Genomic DNA, 15203 nt, shown 5'->3' on the forward strand with positions numbered 1-15203 from the left:
GTTTGCATCGACTGGACCCCTGTCTTTGACTTCGACCTCCACGTGGACTATCCCGACCCGAAACAACGGTACTTTGCCGATTGTGGCTTGGTGTCGCATTTACAAAGTCGTTTGCTTTCCGCATCGGATGGGAGGATAGTGCTGTGTGTGACCACTGCGGCGACGAGGAAACAATCGAGCACGTACTTTGTCACTGTCCCCAATACAGCGCACATAGGCACGTCTTGACGACCGGCCGCTTTCGGAGCAGACAGTCCTGGAACGCCGTCCTATACAGTCGTCGCACAAGTCAGTCAAGGCCCTCTTGAAGTTTTTGCGATCGAGTGGACTATCTGACAGACTATAGTTGTTGTTGTTGTTGTTGTAGCCTATCACGCCTGAGGCTCCTATCCACGGAGGGGGATTGGCCAAGAAATGGGTGGATTATTCCAAATTAATATGGAGGATACATTTCCGAATATCTATGAAATTAGTATTGAACAGCGTAGAGTTAAATGTTAAAGTAAATCAAGAAAGTCATATCGAATGAGTAATCATTAATTTGAAAGTACAAAAAAAGGATAGAATTTAGCAGGGTATTCGTTTCTCACAGGCGTTTCCAACCTCCTCCTTTTCTTTTCTTTTTTTTCCTTGAATTTTTTTCGTGACCGCTTTTTCTCTTCCCTATTCCTTCCGCCTTTCATTTCACCTGGCCCTTCCCCCAGTGCAGGGTAGCAAACCAGAATCTTTTGCGGTTAACCTCCCTGCCTTTCCCACCGCGTTTCTCTCTCGCTCTCTCGAAATTAAAGTTCGTCAAAATAAATATGTCCATTATGTAGAACAGTGAATGGCTCATACCTCCTTAAGCAATGCCTCTCACCCCCGTAAACGCGCCTCCCCATAACGACGACAGAAGAGAAGTGACATCCTACTCTGGAATGACGAGCGGCAATGGAGCCAGCTGTCGAAGAAGACGACGATGAGGAATGCGAGAGCAGAGGCACATGCGCATGCCGAGTACGAGCACGAGCGCAACCCCAGGGGTGCCAACGAGCCAGCTGCGGAAGACCACGACGCTGAAGCCATGCTGATGAATATAGCTTTCTGTACACAGGCGATTTAGCCTAACAATATATATAGGATTTCGCCTACACATATAAAGCTTTGATTTAAAAAGCGCGTAAAAGTTTCTAATTAGCAAAACTTGTTGCTATTGTACAATTCGCTGTTGTCTTCTTTGTTTTAGCCTCAATCTTCTATTATATTGCTCATAGTTTCCATTCAGCACTGAGTCACCAACATCAATCCCGACACCAACATCAATCCTGAGCGAGGTGACGTCCATAACTCCTTTCAGTCGCTTGGTGCGATGTTCTTTCTTTCCTTTTCTCCTCTCACTTAAGAGGAAGCTTTAGCTCGGGTGCTCCTAGCAAAATACATGTAAAACGAGAATTCATTTTTCTCGGCAACCACTGCACCAAATTTGGCGAGGTTTGTTGCATGTAAAAAAAAGCTTAAAATCTAGTGACTGTTGCTTTCTACTTTTGTATTATGTCGTCAGGTGTTAAGCAAAAATTGGCAGAAATCGCAAATTTTCAGAAAACGAATCCATCAAGTTTACAATTCTGTAATTGAGCAATGAAAAAAGATATCACATTTCTGTGAATTTCGTATAATAGTACGTCTAAAACGGACAAAGTTCATATGGTACACAGGAATCTCAAAAATTTAGTAACATGGCAATAAAACTTTTGTAAATCCTTTCACACTACCGTAAAACTCCCAGTAAGATATAAATTGACATATTAAATTTGTCCGCATGGTATGATCTAATAGATGCCGTTTACATTCTGCAAGCTTCGTGCTTCTATTCTTTTTTTTGAATTTTCGAATTTTGGAAAACTTTTCTAACAAAATGCAGGCCACAAATCGAAATTCCGCTTGCAACATTCACTAGAATTTAGGTTTATCTCTCGAATGCCACACATTTAATTGTAATCGGCCCAGGGGTTATCTAAGAAAAGTCTTTCTGCGTTTTACATTTATTTGAATAGGCTGCGTCGGAGTTGGGCCCGAGCCAAAGCTCCCTCTAAAGAAACCCTTCATAGGCATTTGTTAATTCAGCGCGAGAATTTTCTTCCCCCTGTCAAATGCCTTACAGTGCTCCACACCTGCTGCGCTGTAGTCAGGCCAACATGACGGCACGAAAAAGCTACCATAGTGGCCTGGTATCGCGAAGTGACCAATTTGAAGCGTGCATGACCCTAAGCGTGGTCACTAAAACGCGTCGTATCAGCAAGGTAAGCATTTGCGTGGCTCGAAATATGTTGTCCTCCTGTGGGCTCTGCTGCCGGCGTACAGTTGGATCACTTCAATGAGTGCGTTTGAGCGAATCTCCGACATTTGTTTGTAATTAGCGGTGTAAGTGCATATCGTACGGATTGTACTGAAGGACTGAACGAACTTCCCATCAAGGCCGTTATGCTTGCGGCATTTGGTTGACAACCAATCATTCTTTCATTTATGTGTAACTTCCATATTTACGTTCAGCCACAGCACACACACCCGCAACTGGTCAGGCTTCGAGTCTGCCTCGGTGATAATTCCTGCTTCACATGTTTTAATTATCTTCAAGAAAAGTGGAAAATACTCATCGAGAAATTGCTCAGAAAAGGAGACACGATCTCTCCAATGATATTGACCTGCATGCTGGGAAGAATTACCTGCATGCTGGAAATTATTAGGAAATTACACGCCTACAAATTGAATAAAAAGGTAATTGCATGGATATCTGAATACCTATAAAATAGACAACAGTGTGTGATTCTCAACGGCATATCGTCTGATCTTGCTGCGGTGACCTCTGGAGTGCCCCAGGGCTCAGTTTTGGGGCCTCTCTTATTTTTGTTATTACGCACTGGAAAATTACCGTCCAATATCATTAACATCTATATGCTGCAAAATGCTAGAACATGTAATTGCATCAAATGTCTACAGCCACTTGGAAGCCAATAATTTTTTCTTTACTAATCAACACGGATTTCGCAAAAATTTCTCATGTGAAACGCAATTGTTCGAATTAACAACTGACTTGCATACTAATATGAAAGAGGATCTACAAACTGATTGTGCATTTCTAGACTTTTCGAAAGCGTTTGACCTTGTAGCACACTAGATTCTTTTACAGTAACATGGATTCGCAATTTTCTTTCTAATCGTCAGCAATTCACGGCAGTTAATAATTTTTCATCTCCTCTTTCACACGTTACTTCAGGTGTACCACAAGGTAGCGTTCTTGGTCCGTTACTATTTCTAATATACATTAATGACTTACCGAATAACCTTTCCTCTCAAGTGCGCATTTTCGCGGACGACTGCATTCTTTATCGTCCCATTAAGGGTGCCGATGATCATACAATCCTCCAAAAAGATCTTGAACTTATTTCACTTTGGTGTAACACTTGGCGAATGAAGCTTAACGTTTCTAAATGTAAAATTATTTCTTTTAGCCGCAAGCATGCGAACTCTACTTTTTCGTATCACATAGATAACGTCACTATTTTGCATGATACTCAATATAAATATCTTGGTGTTAACCTAACTTCGACTCTTTCGTGGTCAACGCACATTGAATACATATGCGCTAATTCCTCGAGATCATTAGGGTACATACGCCGTAAGTTACATAATTCTACTAAAGATATTCGTAAACTAGCTTACCTAACATTTGTCCGCCCTCAGCTTGAATACGCTGCATCCGTCTGGTCTCCCCATCAAAAATATTTGATCGAAAAACTCGAATCTATTCAGAACAGGGCAGCGCGTTTTATCTCACGTTGTTACGACTATACTAAAAGCATTACACAAATTAAACTCGACCTCTCACTACAGCCCTTGCATGATCGTCGTGATATAGCCCTGCTATCCTTATTTCATAAATACGTCCATAGCACAGCGCCATCAGTTCTGCCTCTTGAAACTCCTCATTACAGGTCACAGCGGTTGTACAATCGGTTCAATTTCATGCGCATCTAGGGAAAGACTAATTCATTTAACTACTCCGCTCTTCCAAGAGCCATTCGTCTTTGGAACGAACTTCCTAACATCATAGTTTATGAAAGTGACCAAGAAAATTTCCGGCTTCTTCTAACAACGCATTTTTCAAACAACTCTACATAACCTGACATATAATTTTTTGTCATTCCCTTTCCCGTTACTAATGTGCAACTACGCCTTCATACTGTTCTGTTATAGCCTAATTATGTCGCGCCTGCTCTGTAATTCTGTTTACTATGTTTTACTGTGTGATATTTTATTGTTAAATGAGCTGTCGCGTCCAAAGCATTCGGTTTGTTTCCTAGGTCATATTGTAGCACTGTATTAGTATATCAGCACACTTCTCACCCTATATGTTTTGCATATGTATTCATATATGTATTAACTATTGTATAAGTAATAATTCTTTATTGTACTCTCCCCCCTTACACAATGCCTCTAGGGGCCTGTAAGGTATATTTAAATAAATAAATATATAAATGATATAACTAGAGGTATTACGTCGATTTTCAGGATGTTGGCCGATGACTGTGTGGTGTACGGGGTGATTGATAGCGATTCTGAGTTTTCTTCTCTTCAGAGTGACTTGGATAGAGTTTCATCTTGGTGTGCCAAATGGAAAATGTCACTTAACGTTTGTAAATATTTAAACATCACCTTTACAAGGAAACATTCATATAAGTCTTATGAGTATAAACTAAATGGCGTTACCCTACGCAGGGTTAGCGAATGCAAATACTTAGGTGTTTTGTTTGCCTCAGATTTAAGATGGAACAGGCATGTACAAGAGATACGAAGAAAGGCGGCACGTAAGTTGGGCTTACTACGTGAACATTTTGGCCAATTACCTAGTAAACTGAAAGAAGGACAACATTTTACTCACGTACGTACGGTACTTGAGTACGCGTGTGCTTGTTGGGACCCTTATACTGGTGAGTTAGTTAATTTGCTTGAAAAAATTCAGAATATGGCAGTCCGATTTGTATTGGTAAATTACAACAAAAACCTCAGTATCACTGAAAGCAAGGGTAAACTTCAGTGGCAGGATTTGAAGGACTGAAGGAAAAACCTTAGACTTAAATTTTTTCATAATATATGTTCTAAAACAGTCATTGACAGCGAAAAGTATATTGGGCCTCCATCGTATATTTCGCGCAGAAGGGACCATAACTCGAAACTTTACGAACTTCCTTTTAAAGGTGATGCCTTGCGGTACTCATTTTTTGTTGAACCACGAGAGACTGGAACGCTCTTCCGTCCCATATTGGAGGTATTGAATCTAATGATGAATTTTACTGCGTTTTGTGTGTTTAAATTCAAAAACAATTTTTGTCGCGATTTGTATACCCTCTACTGTAATGCCTGCAAAGGCGATGCAGGTACCGAATAAGTAAATAAATAAATACAACCCTACTTGTAGCTAATTCAGTGATTGATTTAGTGAGTGCTTGCTCTTGCTATGAATTTTGCTGGTGCTTGCAATGTTACTCTTTAAACGAATTTGATTTTAACAGCACCCCACAGAACACTCTGCTTGGCACTGACATAAATTTAGTAGTAAAAATCAGCCAAGAAATACAAATTCTGCCGCTCTCATGAGTTATTCCTAATACTTTGTCTCCCTTTCTATGTGTTCTGTTTCATCCTATGTATTTGGTCGGCACAGTGGGCTGTGTTCTATTCATTCTGCTTGGCACTGTTCAGGTCCGAATATGTTGAACCAGCAAGTGCAAATTTTAATGCTATCAGTAACACTTCGATTACTGGGTGGATGAATTGAAAGCAATGTATGTAACCCTAAAAGTATTTTTGAGAAAATACTAGTGTCGACAACAAGCATCATGTACATTGTAACTCTTATCCTTTTACCTTAAGTATGCAAGTATATATGGCATACTTAGGCATATACTTTCCACGTATCAGCTAGGTTTTAGCTAGGCGAAATGCCCAAGTAACACATAACGTAGCGTAAACGTTGCCTGATTGTAACAAATGTCAGGCAACGTTAAACAGCCAACCTCAACGTTGAATGTACGTTGCCAGCTGTACGTTCAAGTGATGTCATAAATAAATGTCACAGCATCGTCCTGACACCCACGTTGTGTCAACGTTGCGTGTAAACATCAATTTAACGTGTAAATGGTATCAATGTAGCAACGTTACAAACAGCACGTTCCCAGAACGTTGCCGGATGTCACCAATATTGACATTAATGTGATGCCAGGCTGCTGTAGCATTTCGCATGTATACATTCATGCAACTATAAGATATTTTAATTTTCAACTGAACATTCATCTTTATCATACAGTGAGGTATGGAGATGTATAGTGGTTATGCAGTAATTAATATATTCTAAGGAACAGCATGTTAAATTATGTTTATTATGCTTCTCCGCAGATAAGATCTGCTACAAATTATATCAAATGGCAGAAGCATTCACATGGAAAAAATGCTAATTGTTGGAACGGTTCACATGAAGTAGACAAAGTTACGCATAAAAGTATTCCCTTCTTCCACACCAAATGCACAAGACTTTGTGACTGCTTGCACGCCATATGCCCTAAAAGTGGAAACATTAAGCAAGGGCCATCATGAATAGGCACAAGCCCCATGATACGAGCTGCATAAAAATGACGAACACATGCACACTGCACAGCGGATACACACAGATCATGTCTACTTGTCCATATGAAAAACAGTGCATTTTTTTCAGTTCAAGTATGGTTTACATCATAGAAACGGCACTAGACCAAAGGACTATAAGCCACCAATAGGGCTGCAAACACACCGTACACCAGCGCACATTTGTTTCACACACCACACAGGACACATGCACGCTGCAGACATGTTTTTTTTTAGGAGGAATCTTCGCGAGCCGCACGATAAACACAGAAGATACGGACGACAGGAGCAAAACCCGCGCACATTCAACACACCGACACGAGAGGAAATGCGGACGATACGGGTGTAACCTGCGCCACACGAGCTATCAACCCTCGTGGATTTGATCCTTTCCGCCTGAAACAGTCACAACGCACACGGTAACATCGAACACTGCACATCTGTACCTCCGATATCGTGTCAACAATTCCTGAGGCTACAATTCATGTTGACGACATCAGAAAGTTATCTAAAACTAAGTGACGGCGTAGGAAAAGTAGGCAGCATCGCTAAACGTCATGGATTGGCTTCGAGACAGCTTCGAGACAGCCCAAACCGTTCAAATCAGGCCACACCGACGGCTTGAGAAGGATAACCGAAGCTGATCTCGAAGGCCATGCTTATGCTGGCTGCAGACGGCGGAAGCAATTCAAAGGTAAAATACGTTTTAAAATTTCTTTATACGCTAAACTATAGTGTAAAATATAGATTGTTCTACGGTTATTTTGTCTCGCAACATCTATACGTAGTTGTGTGTAACCCGGCACAAAATTTAGTATGCGAGTGTACTGGTTCATATTTTTGTCATCACAGAGGCCACATCATTCTCACAAGTATGCAGGTGGCGCTATTGTTTTTCCTCCGTGTTCTGTGATGGCGGTCGTATGTGCGGCGTGCTACGAGCGTCGCGTTTGCTTGATCGTGTGTTTTTGTGTTTGCTGTTATGAAGTAGGTCGCAGTTAGCGTGCACAGAAGTGCCTGAAAATACCTTGTGTCATGCTGCAAACTCGCCGTATGCGTGGCGCGCCAGGCAAATGTGGCCCAACGATTTTATGCCGTGGAGTGCGGCCTCTTTGTTCTCGTTCTGGAAAGTTGGGTGGACGTCGCAAAGAAATAATGTGTGTTAGCGCGCCTCAGCTCGTCCACTACGCAGCGGCATGTATGCGGGGAGTAACATCGTCGACGCAGCACCGGCAACTTGGAGAGTGCTTCGCGACCGCGTCGTACCATTCAAAAGGTAAGTAATCGTGCTGGCTAACTACGCGCGTGTTGTATGAGCTTCTCGTGTGTGCATAGCGTGCGCCAGCGCATGAAATAGAAGTCCCGCGACAACAGTGATACCTGTGCTGAAGCTTGCTGAACGCTTAGCACTTAGTTACGCAAGTTTATTGCTTCGATGCGAAATTGAAAATCTTGATAAGCGATTTCTTCCGATGAGAAATATAACGTTCGAAAATAATTGTGTTCATCTTGTGCGTGCGGCGCGTGAGCTCCCGCTTTTCTGCTGAAGTTGCATAATAACGACTCATTTGCCTCTTCACCGATTCTTATTGCAATGACGTTTCCTTGCTTACATGGCAAGGAAACTTGTTTCATATCTACTTGTCCAAGGAAACTTGTTTCCTTGCCATGTTTCCTTGCCTCGACGTTGTAAATAATATCTGCTTATGAAGTTTTCGGTTTACGGCAGTTTTAGAGAAAAAAAAATTAAGCAATCACCGCTTGCTACTAGTCCAACTTCCTTTTTAAGACAAGATGTTTTGACATACCTTATACGTAACTAAACATGACAGGGTAAAGTTAAACTGAGTCATGAAAAAAAATGAATTGTTTTGTAACCAAACATTTCTTTGCTATGTGCTGCTGCGTGTCAATAATTTTACTGTGATCAAAGGGTCCCCATTGTCAAGACATTCATCAGTGACTTCTACTTTGTGCTCTGTTGCCACCCTGCAATAATGCAAACATTGTTTTTGTGACTATATTTAGATGCTCCATGCATGTCTAGACAATTTGACAGCTTTATAAAGCTGTGTGCCACTGCTATAAGTTAACACAGAACTTATTTTATAGTGGCGAGGCTGTGACCCATAACAGTGCCTACATAACGGAGGAGCCACCAGACCCCTTGGCTATGCCTGCCATAGTGCAACGTGTAATCTGGATGGTCGGGTCAGGTATGTATGTAGTGTACGTGTTCCAAAAAGTAGCATCTTGGTATCATTCGTGGATAAGTTAATCGACATTAGTCAACACAGCTTACTAAATAGGCCAAATATTCATGCAACTTGCTGTTTATTTGTGTTCATAGCTGTTATGCACACCTTATTGTGTTCTATATAAAAGTAGACCTAACATGTCCTGATGTTAAGTATTTTTTCTTGCATCAATCGCTCGGCTGCAAGTTACATTTTAATTTTGCTTAGTACACACTATTTACCAATTTTCATTTTGGTTTTCTTGTTTTGAAACTGTTTCCTATGCTGTAGGATTTTATTTCCCAATTTTTAGTGTTTACACTACACTCTTGTGCAGCTTCTGCGCATATAAGAATTCAAAGTGTAATGGGCCAAATATGTCATAGGTGTAAGCACACAGTGTGCTTACCACTGTTTAACATTCAGATTCACGATTATTTCTGTCTTGTTCCAAGAATAACTGCCACTGGAAAATACACATTTGATGAGCTCAAACTTCTTGAAATGATACATTAAGGCCAGTATTCACTGTGCTGCAGTTACTACAGTTCTGAAGTGTTTTCTAGTAAGCTTGCTTTTTTCTCTCCCATTTTTTAATATTTTGGCAAGCTATCCCCATTCATGCAAGTAGGCATTGTAGGAGTTGCGAGTCTATGTCCAGTTACATTATTTTTCTCTTTTTTTCAAGTCAATACAGCATAGAACACATAGCTAACTGGTAGGTAGTTCATTGTATTGATGCTCTATTATTAAAGAAGCACACTATTTCGCACATGTCTGCTTGCTCTTGCCATGTTTGCTGGTTATTGCAATGTTGCTCGTCAAATGAATTTGATTTCAACTACACCATACAGAACAGGCTTATTGGCTTTAGTGTAATTTTAATAGTGACAATCAACCAACAAGCCCCACTTCTACAGCTGTCAAGAAGTATTTCTAATACTTTGGGGTCCCTTTCCATATTTTCTGTTTCATCCTGTGTATTTGGTCAGCACAGTGGGCATTCGGTCTATTCATTCTGCTTGGCGCTGCTCACGTCAGAATATGTTCAACCTGCAAGTCCAAATTATAATGATATGTGTACGACTTCATTTACTGGCTGGATGAATTGAAAAAGCATAATATCTAATTCTAAGAGTGTTTTTGTCAAAAATACCAGTGTCTAGAACAAGCATCATATGCACTGCAACTCTTATAGTTTTAAGTTAGGTAGGCAAATATTTATAGGTATGTATACTTGTGCATATACTTTCTACATAGTGGCTAGTGTTTTAGCTACACGAAACAGCCTATGTTGTCACTACTCTCAAGTCAAATTTATGGTTGATGCGCCGCTTGTTTTTGTTGTGCACTTACACTTCTGTGGTGTCTTAAGCACTGTAGATGCCTGACAGCTGAAGTATTTAAGTAGTAGACAGTTTTAGTTTAGCGTACGCTATGTCATTGTGTACGATATAAAATAGTGGGTCATCACTGCGCATGTGCAGAACGCTATCCGACCGATAGCGTATAGCGTGTGCATGCTATTTCTCAGATTTAGCATTACCGTCTGTGCGTGGTTTGCGTAGTTTACGTTAAACATGGCGGTGGTCCCCGCTGCCCAGTTCGAATTGAGTTTGGCGTGGCTTTTGCAGAATTCGCTTCGTTCGTAGCAAATGACTGTGTAAGCAGCTTTCGCTTGCCGTCAGGCCGCTTTGACAACAGTGTAATATGGTTAACCTTGTGGAGTTTTCGAGATCGCTTCTCATTTCGAACGACACGAAGCCTAACGAGGGAAACCGACATATATCAGCGCCACCTGTCAGTGAAGTCGAGAGATAGGTGCGACGATGGCATATGGCCTCTGAGATCGGAAGATCTCGCAGGCCAACTAAAGCTAATAAATGTGTGCTGTTTAGCGTACGCTGTACTATAGCGTATAGGCGTACGCTATTAGTTGCATATGCTATACTAAAACTGTCTAGTGTTGAAGCTAACTGGCACTTACTATTGCTACAGTATGCCAACAGATACCTATCACCGTATTTGTGCATTTTCTAAGAACCAGCCGTGATTGCTAGGTGAAATTTGTAGTGTACGTATGAGTTTGCCGGTCAGTTCATGTAACTTTTCAGGATAGAATTTACATGGGGAGGAAAAGGGTACCATACAACATCACTGCTGCTAACTGACCATTTATTTTGATGGAAGGATTAAAAATAGCAACACTGGATGTGTGCTTATGTTGTGCACAATTTCGTTCAGAGGGAAGGCGTAAGTTGTAATATAAAGGCATAAAATCACAATAAATGATATTTGTGTAAAAAGGAAAGTAAATATGCGCAGACTAACTTCAATCACTTGTCATCTAGAAAGGACGCCTTTTATTTCATGAATTGATAATGGGGTCTGGCTCGCATGTCTTGTTTATGTGGTATGCCTCACTGATCTCTCGTGTCAATTTTTCACCGTAGGTGAAAACAGATGATCTTAATTCAGCCTGAAGTCCTATCGCGGCAATGCACGGCCAAACTGGATGAGCAAGCTGGTCTCTTGAGTGAAATATGGGAATTTATTTGGCACATTTAGTTACCGGTCAGTCTGCTCTGTGTACATTTGACCAGTTGTGAAAAAAATACAGTGAGCTGCCTCTCATACACACTAGACAAATTTGGTGGTATCTTTAACCAAGCAAACCTCCCTTGCCTGCTCGCCTTTCTGAATTCACTTGTCAACTGTCGTGCATATCCTGCCTACTTTATTTTTCGCTGGAAATGTGCGTGCATAGCAGTCCACATGAGAATTGAGGCTTGCTGAGGTAAAGATGCAACCCAATTTGTCTTGTGTTCGTCTGGGGTAGCATAGTCTGTTCCTTTGATCATGTATATATTCAGTCAAATGTACATGGGGCAGACTGGCTGGTGCCTCAACTTGTGCCCAGGAGAGCACCATAATTCACTCAAGGGAGAAATATGTTCGTGCCACTTGACAATGCACTGACACGACTGGTGCTGCGTGCCGAATTTCGATTGTTCATCTATGGCAACCAATTGACCATCAAAATCAGTGACGAATACCACATTAAGGAAATGGGACATTTGTCAGTTGAAGAGATACAAGCTCTACTTTGGCTACCACTAATTGCTGGGAGGGTGATTAGAGACAGTTACTAGGAGAGCTCTTCATCTGGTTGGCTGGCACAAACTGTACCTGTTTCTGCACTGCAAAAAGCTGAAAGACTCTACTTGGGCTCACTGAAACTGCTCTTTAAAAAAATTGAAACAGGGTAAGCTATATAATTTTGTGTGCAGCCCCCACACTAATGCCACTGGACGTACCTGCCATTTCCGGTTACATTTATCGCACGGTTAGACATATTTCTTTTTGCTACCAGCACTTATTGACATAAAACCGATGGCCTATTGCACAAGCAATAAAATCACATCAAAACGCTTGGAGTAATGTCAAATTTAGGTAGGTTCATGTAAATAAAGCAAATTAATTGCTTTAATAATAAAGTTGTGCAGACTGGGTAGGAATAGAACCTGGAGTGTGAAAGGAGCACGCTTCCCTTACGCCACGGCAGCTCTTTGGTTCTGGCTGACTTAAGGTGTGCCTAGTGCGTGTCACACTGTGCACGTCACATTGCAGCCATTTGGTTGACTAAAGGTGCTTTCACGTTCCCACACGCAAGCAGTCTTAATGTGTCTCTGCCATCTTTTATTGCAGGTACACCTAGGAAATGTTGTATACATTGGCAACGATAACTGGGGCCTGCTCCAGTGCCATCGCCGGGATTCCCTGTTCTGCAAAGAACTGGCATAACTGATGTGGGGAGCCCTGGCGCTCGGCGTAAGAGCGTCACAGGGGCTCCTTGTCGGTGCTTGAAGGACGGAAATGCTGTTGAGAAGCCGACATTGAGCCCCGATAAATTGGAAGCTGTGGGTAGTAAGTATCATTCACATTTTTTCAAGTTTTTGTAATGTTTGTAACAATGCATGTATTGCACCGAAATGATTAACTTTTCAGATGCATTTGATGCATATCTTTCGAAATGTGGTACCCCTGAGGAGAAAACATCATCTTCTAATGCTTGGTTTTGGCCGAGCGGTTGAATCGAGTGACAAAGTTTTTCGCGTTTAGGTAGCCTAAGAAGAAACAAAAGCAGAATTAACAAACCAGCTTATTTGTGGCTACTCATGAGTTGCATTTCTTTGTTTAAAAGTGCCTACGAAGTGGTGCTAACCTACTTAACAGGTCCAGAATTTTCGATTAACACCGCTTCCAAAAGCTCGCGTTCTAATTTGGTTTTTCCACGGCCAGAACTTCCGTACTCGTCATCCGCGGATAGCAACGACAACTTTCGCAGTGTAGAGCAATATTCAACCCTTCTCCCGATATGCAACACCTGTAGCGTAGTTGTAGCTGGTCGTTCAGGCACTGAATTGCAGTGCAGATGTAGGCAACAACAGAAGAGTCAAGACGAGAGACATGCGGCAACTCTTTAACAAAAAGCTTTATTTTTGCTGGCCCATGTTTATAGCTATCAGTCACTGCATTGCACATGCGCAATTCCCACCCTTAGGAAGAAAGTAAACTCTGTCTGACAAGTGTACAGAAGGTGTGCTGATACACAGAGCCAAGTCGCGAAATCTTTTCAGCCTCAATTATTTTACGTGTTAGTTGATCACCGCTTCTGCTGGAAACAGTACACTGAGCAAACGACGGTTCACAGTCACACGAACTGCAATGATATTCAAGCCTACTGTCACGCACATTTTTCTTGACATTGTATGAGTGTTCTCTCAGCCGGTGATTGATGCAGTGTCCATTTGACCTATATACTGTTTACCACAATGGGGATACAATAAACCACGTTGCTAACACAGGTGACAAACGGAATTTGGTGTTTTGTTGCATATGTGTGGCATGCTGTGACATTGCCTTTGATTACACAACTTTAGAATGATATGCAATTTTCTTGATATTGTGAGAGCTTATGAATGTAGGGTATGACGGCCAGTTTTATTTCTGTCAGATGCAGTGACCACATGACCTCTACTCCGAAAAGCGCATGCACCGAGTGGTTACCATGTGATCACTCCATCTGACAGACTTAAAGTGGCTGTCATACCATACATTCATAAGCTGTCTCACAATATCGTGAAAACTGCAGATCGTTCCAAAGGTAAAGTTGTCTTCTTTGCACCTCAGAAGCTTATAAAGTTGTGTAATCAAAGTAAATGTTTCAGCGCAGCACACAAGTGTAACAAAAAGCACAAAAATCTGTTCGTCACCTATGTTAGCAACATGAGTTACTGTACCCCTCTTTCTTGTGGTAAACAGTACATAGGCCAAACAGGACGCTGTATCAATGACCAGCTGAGAGAACACTCTATAATGTCAAGAAAAACGTGCATGACAGTTGGCTTGCATGTTGTTGCAGTTCATGTGCCTGTGAACCATTGTTTGCTCGGTGTACTGTTGTCAGCAGTAGCGGTGATCAACTAACACATGAAATTATTGAAGCTGAAAAGATTGCGCGACTTGGCTCTGTGTGTGTCAGCATATGTACACTTATCAGACAGAGTTGACCTACCTAAGGGTGTGAATTGCGCGTGTGCAATGTGATGAGTGACGGCTATAAACATGGTTCGCTGAAAATAAAGCTTTTTGTTGGAAGTCAGCGCACGTCTATTGTCTCGTCTTTTCTGTCGTCAATATCTGTGCTGCAATTCACCAATATGTTGTGCCAACAAGTCAAATTTATCACTCACTCATTGGAACTTTCTTTCATCACGAATGAAATGTGGTTTTGGTACCGTGGTAAAGCATTCACATCATTTGTTAATTTTTGTTTTCTTCAAAGACTGAACTGGATGTAACAAGCAGCCGTGGCATTGCAATGAAGCTTTATGTTAAAGGAATATATTGATACTAACGTCTTAACTGCTTAGCGCAATAAAGGAAGTTGTGGGTATTGTTTATTGTGCTTTCCTTGCTCTTGTATCCAAACTTATAGCTATAATGGTTAGGTTTTACTGAAATTAGCTTTTTGATGTTTTGCATTATTCTCCTGCGTAAAGTCACTATTGTTTGTTTCACAGTTATGCGAAGCTTAAGTTGTTTGTAAGCATTTTATAGCCTGTTTTCACAGTAAACATGGCTTACTTCAGTGTTTCAGATGGCACTATATAGTTTGATGTAATTGATGTCTGTGCAGGTTACCGCATTATTGACTTGGAAACCAGTGAGGTCTGGATGCAAGTGAAGCTACCGAGGGAGGCATGTGTGCATCACTTGTGCTGCTGGCCATCCTCTGCAAAAGTG

The 15203-nt window shown here is 41.4% G+C and overlaps 1 long non-coding RNA gene across 1 annotated transcript; it reads left to right on the plus strand.

Moving 5' to 3' along the window:
• The first annotated feature begins 7574 nt into the window (after nt 1-7574).
• On the plus strand, nt 7575-12795 carry LOC125940016 (uncharacterized). Its single transcript, XR_007463242.1, has 3 exons — nt 7575-7933; nt 8770-8873; nt 12603-12795. It is a non-coding gene; the product is annotated as an uncharacterized LOC125940016 (long non-coding RNA).
• Nucleotides 12796-15203: the final 2408 nt, after the last annotated feature.

The sequence above is a fragment of the Dermacentor silvarum genome, chromosome 9 (assembly GCF_013339745.2).
Source record: "Dermacentor silvarum isolate Dsil-2018 chromosome 9, BIME_Dsil_1.4, whole genome shotgun sequence".
In the NCBI taxonomy this organism is placed as follows: domain Eukaryota; kingdom Metazoa; phylum Arthropoda; class Arachnida; order Ixodida; family Ixodidae; genus Dermacentor; species Dermacentor silvarum.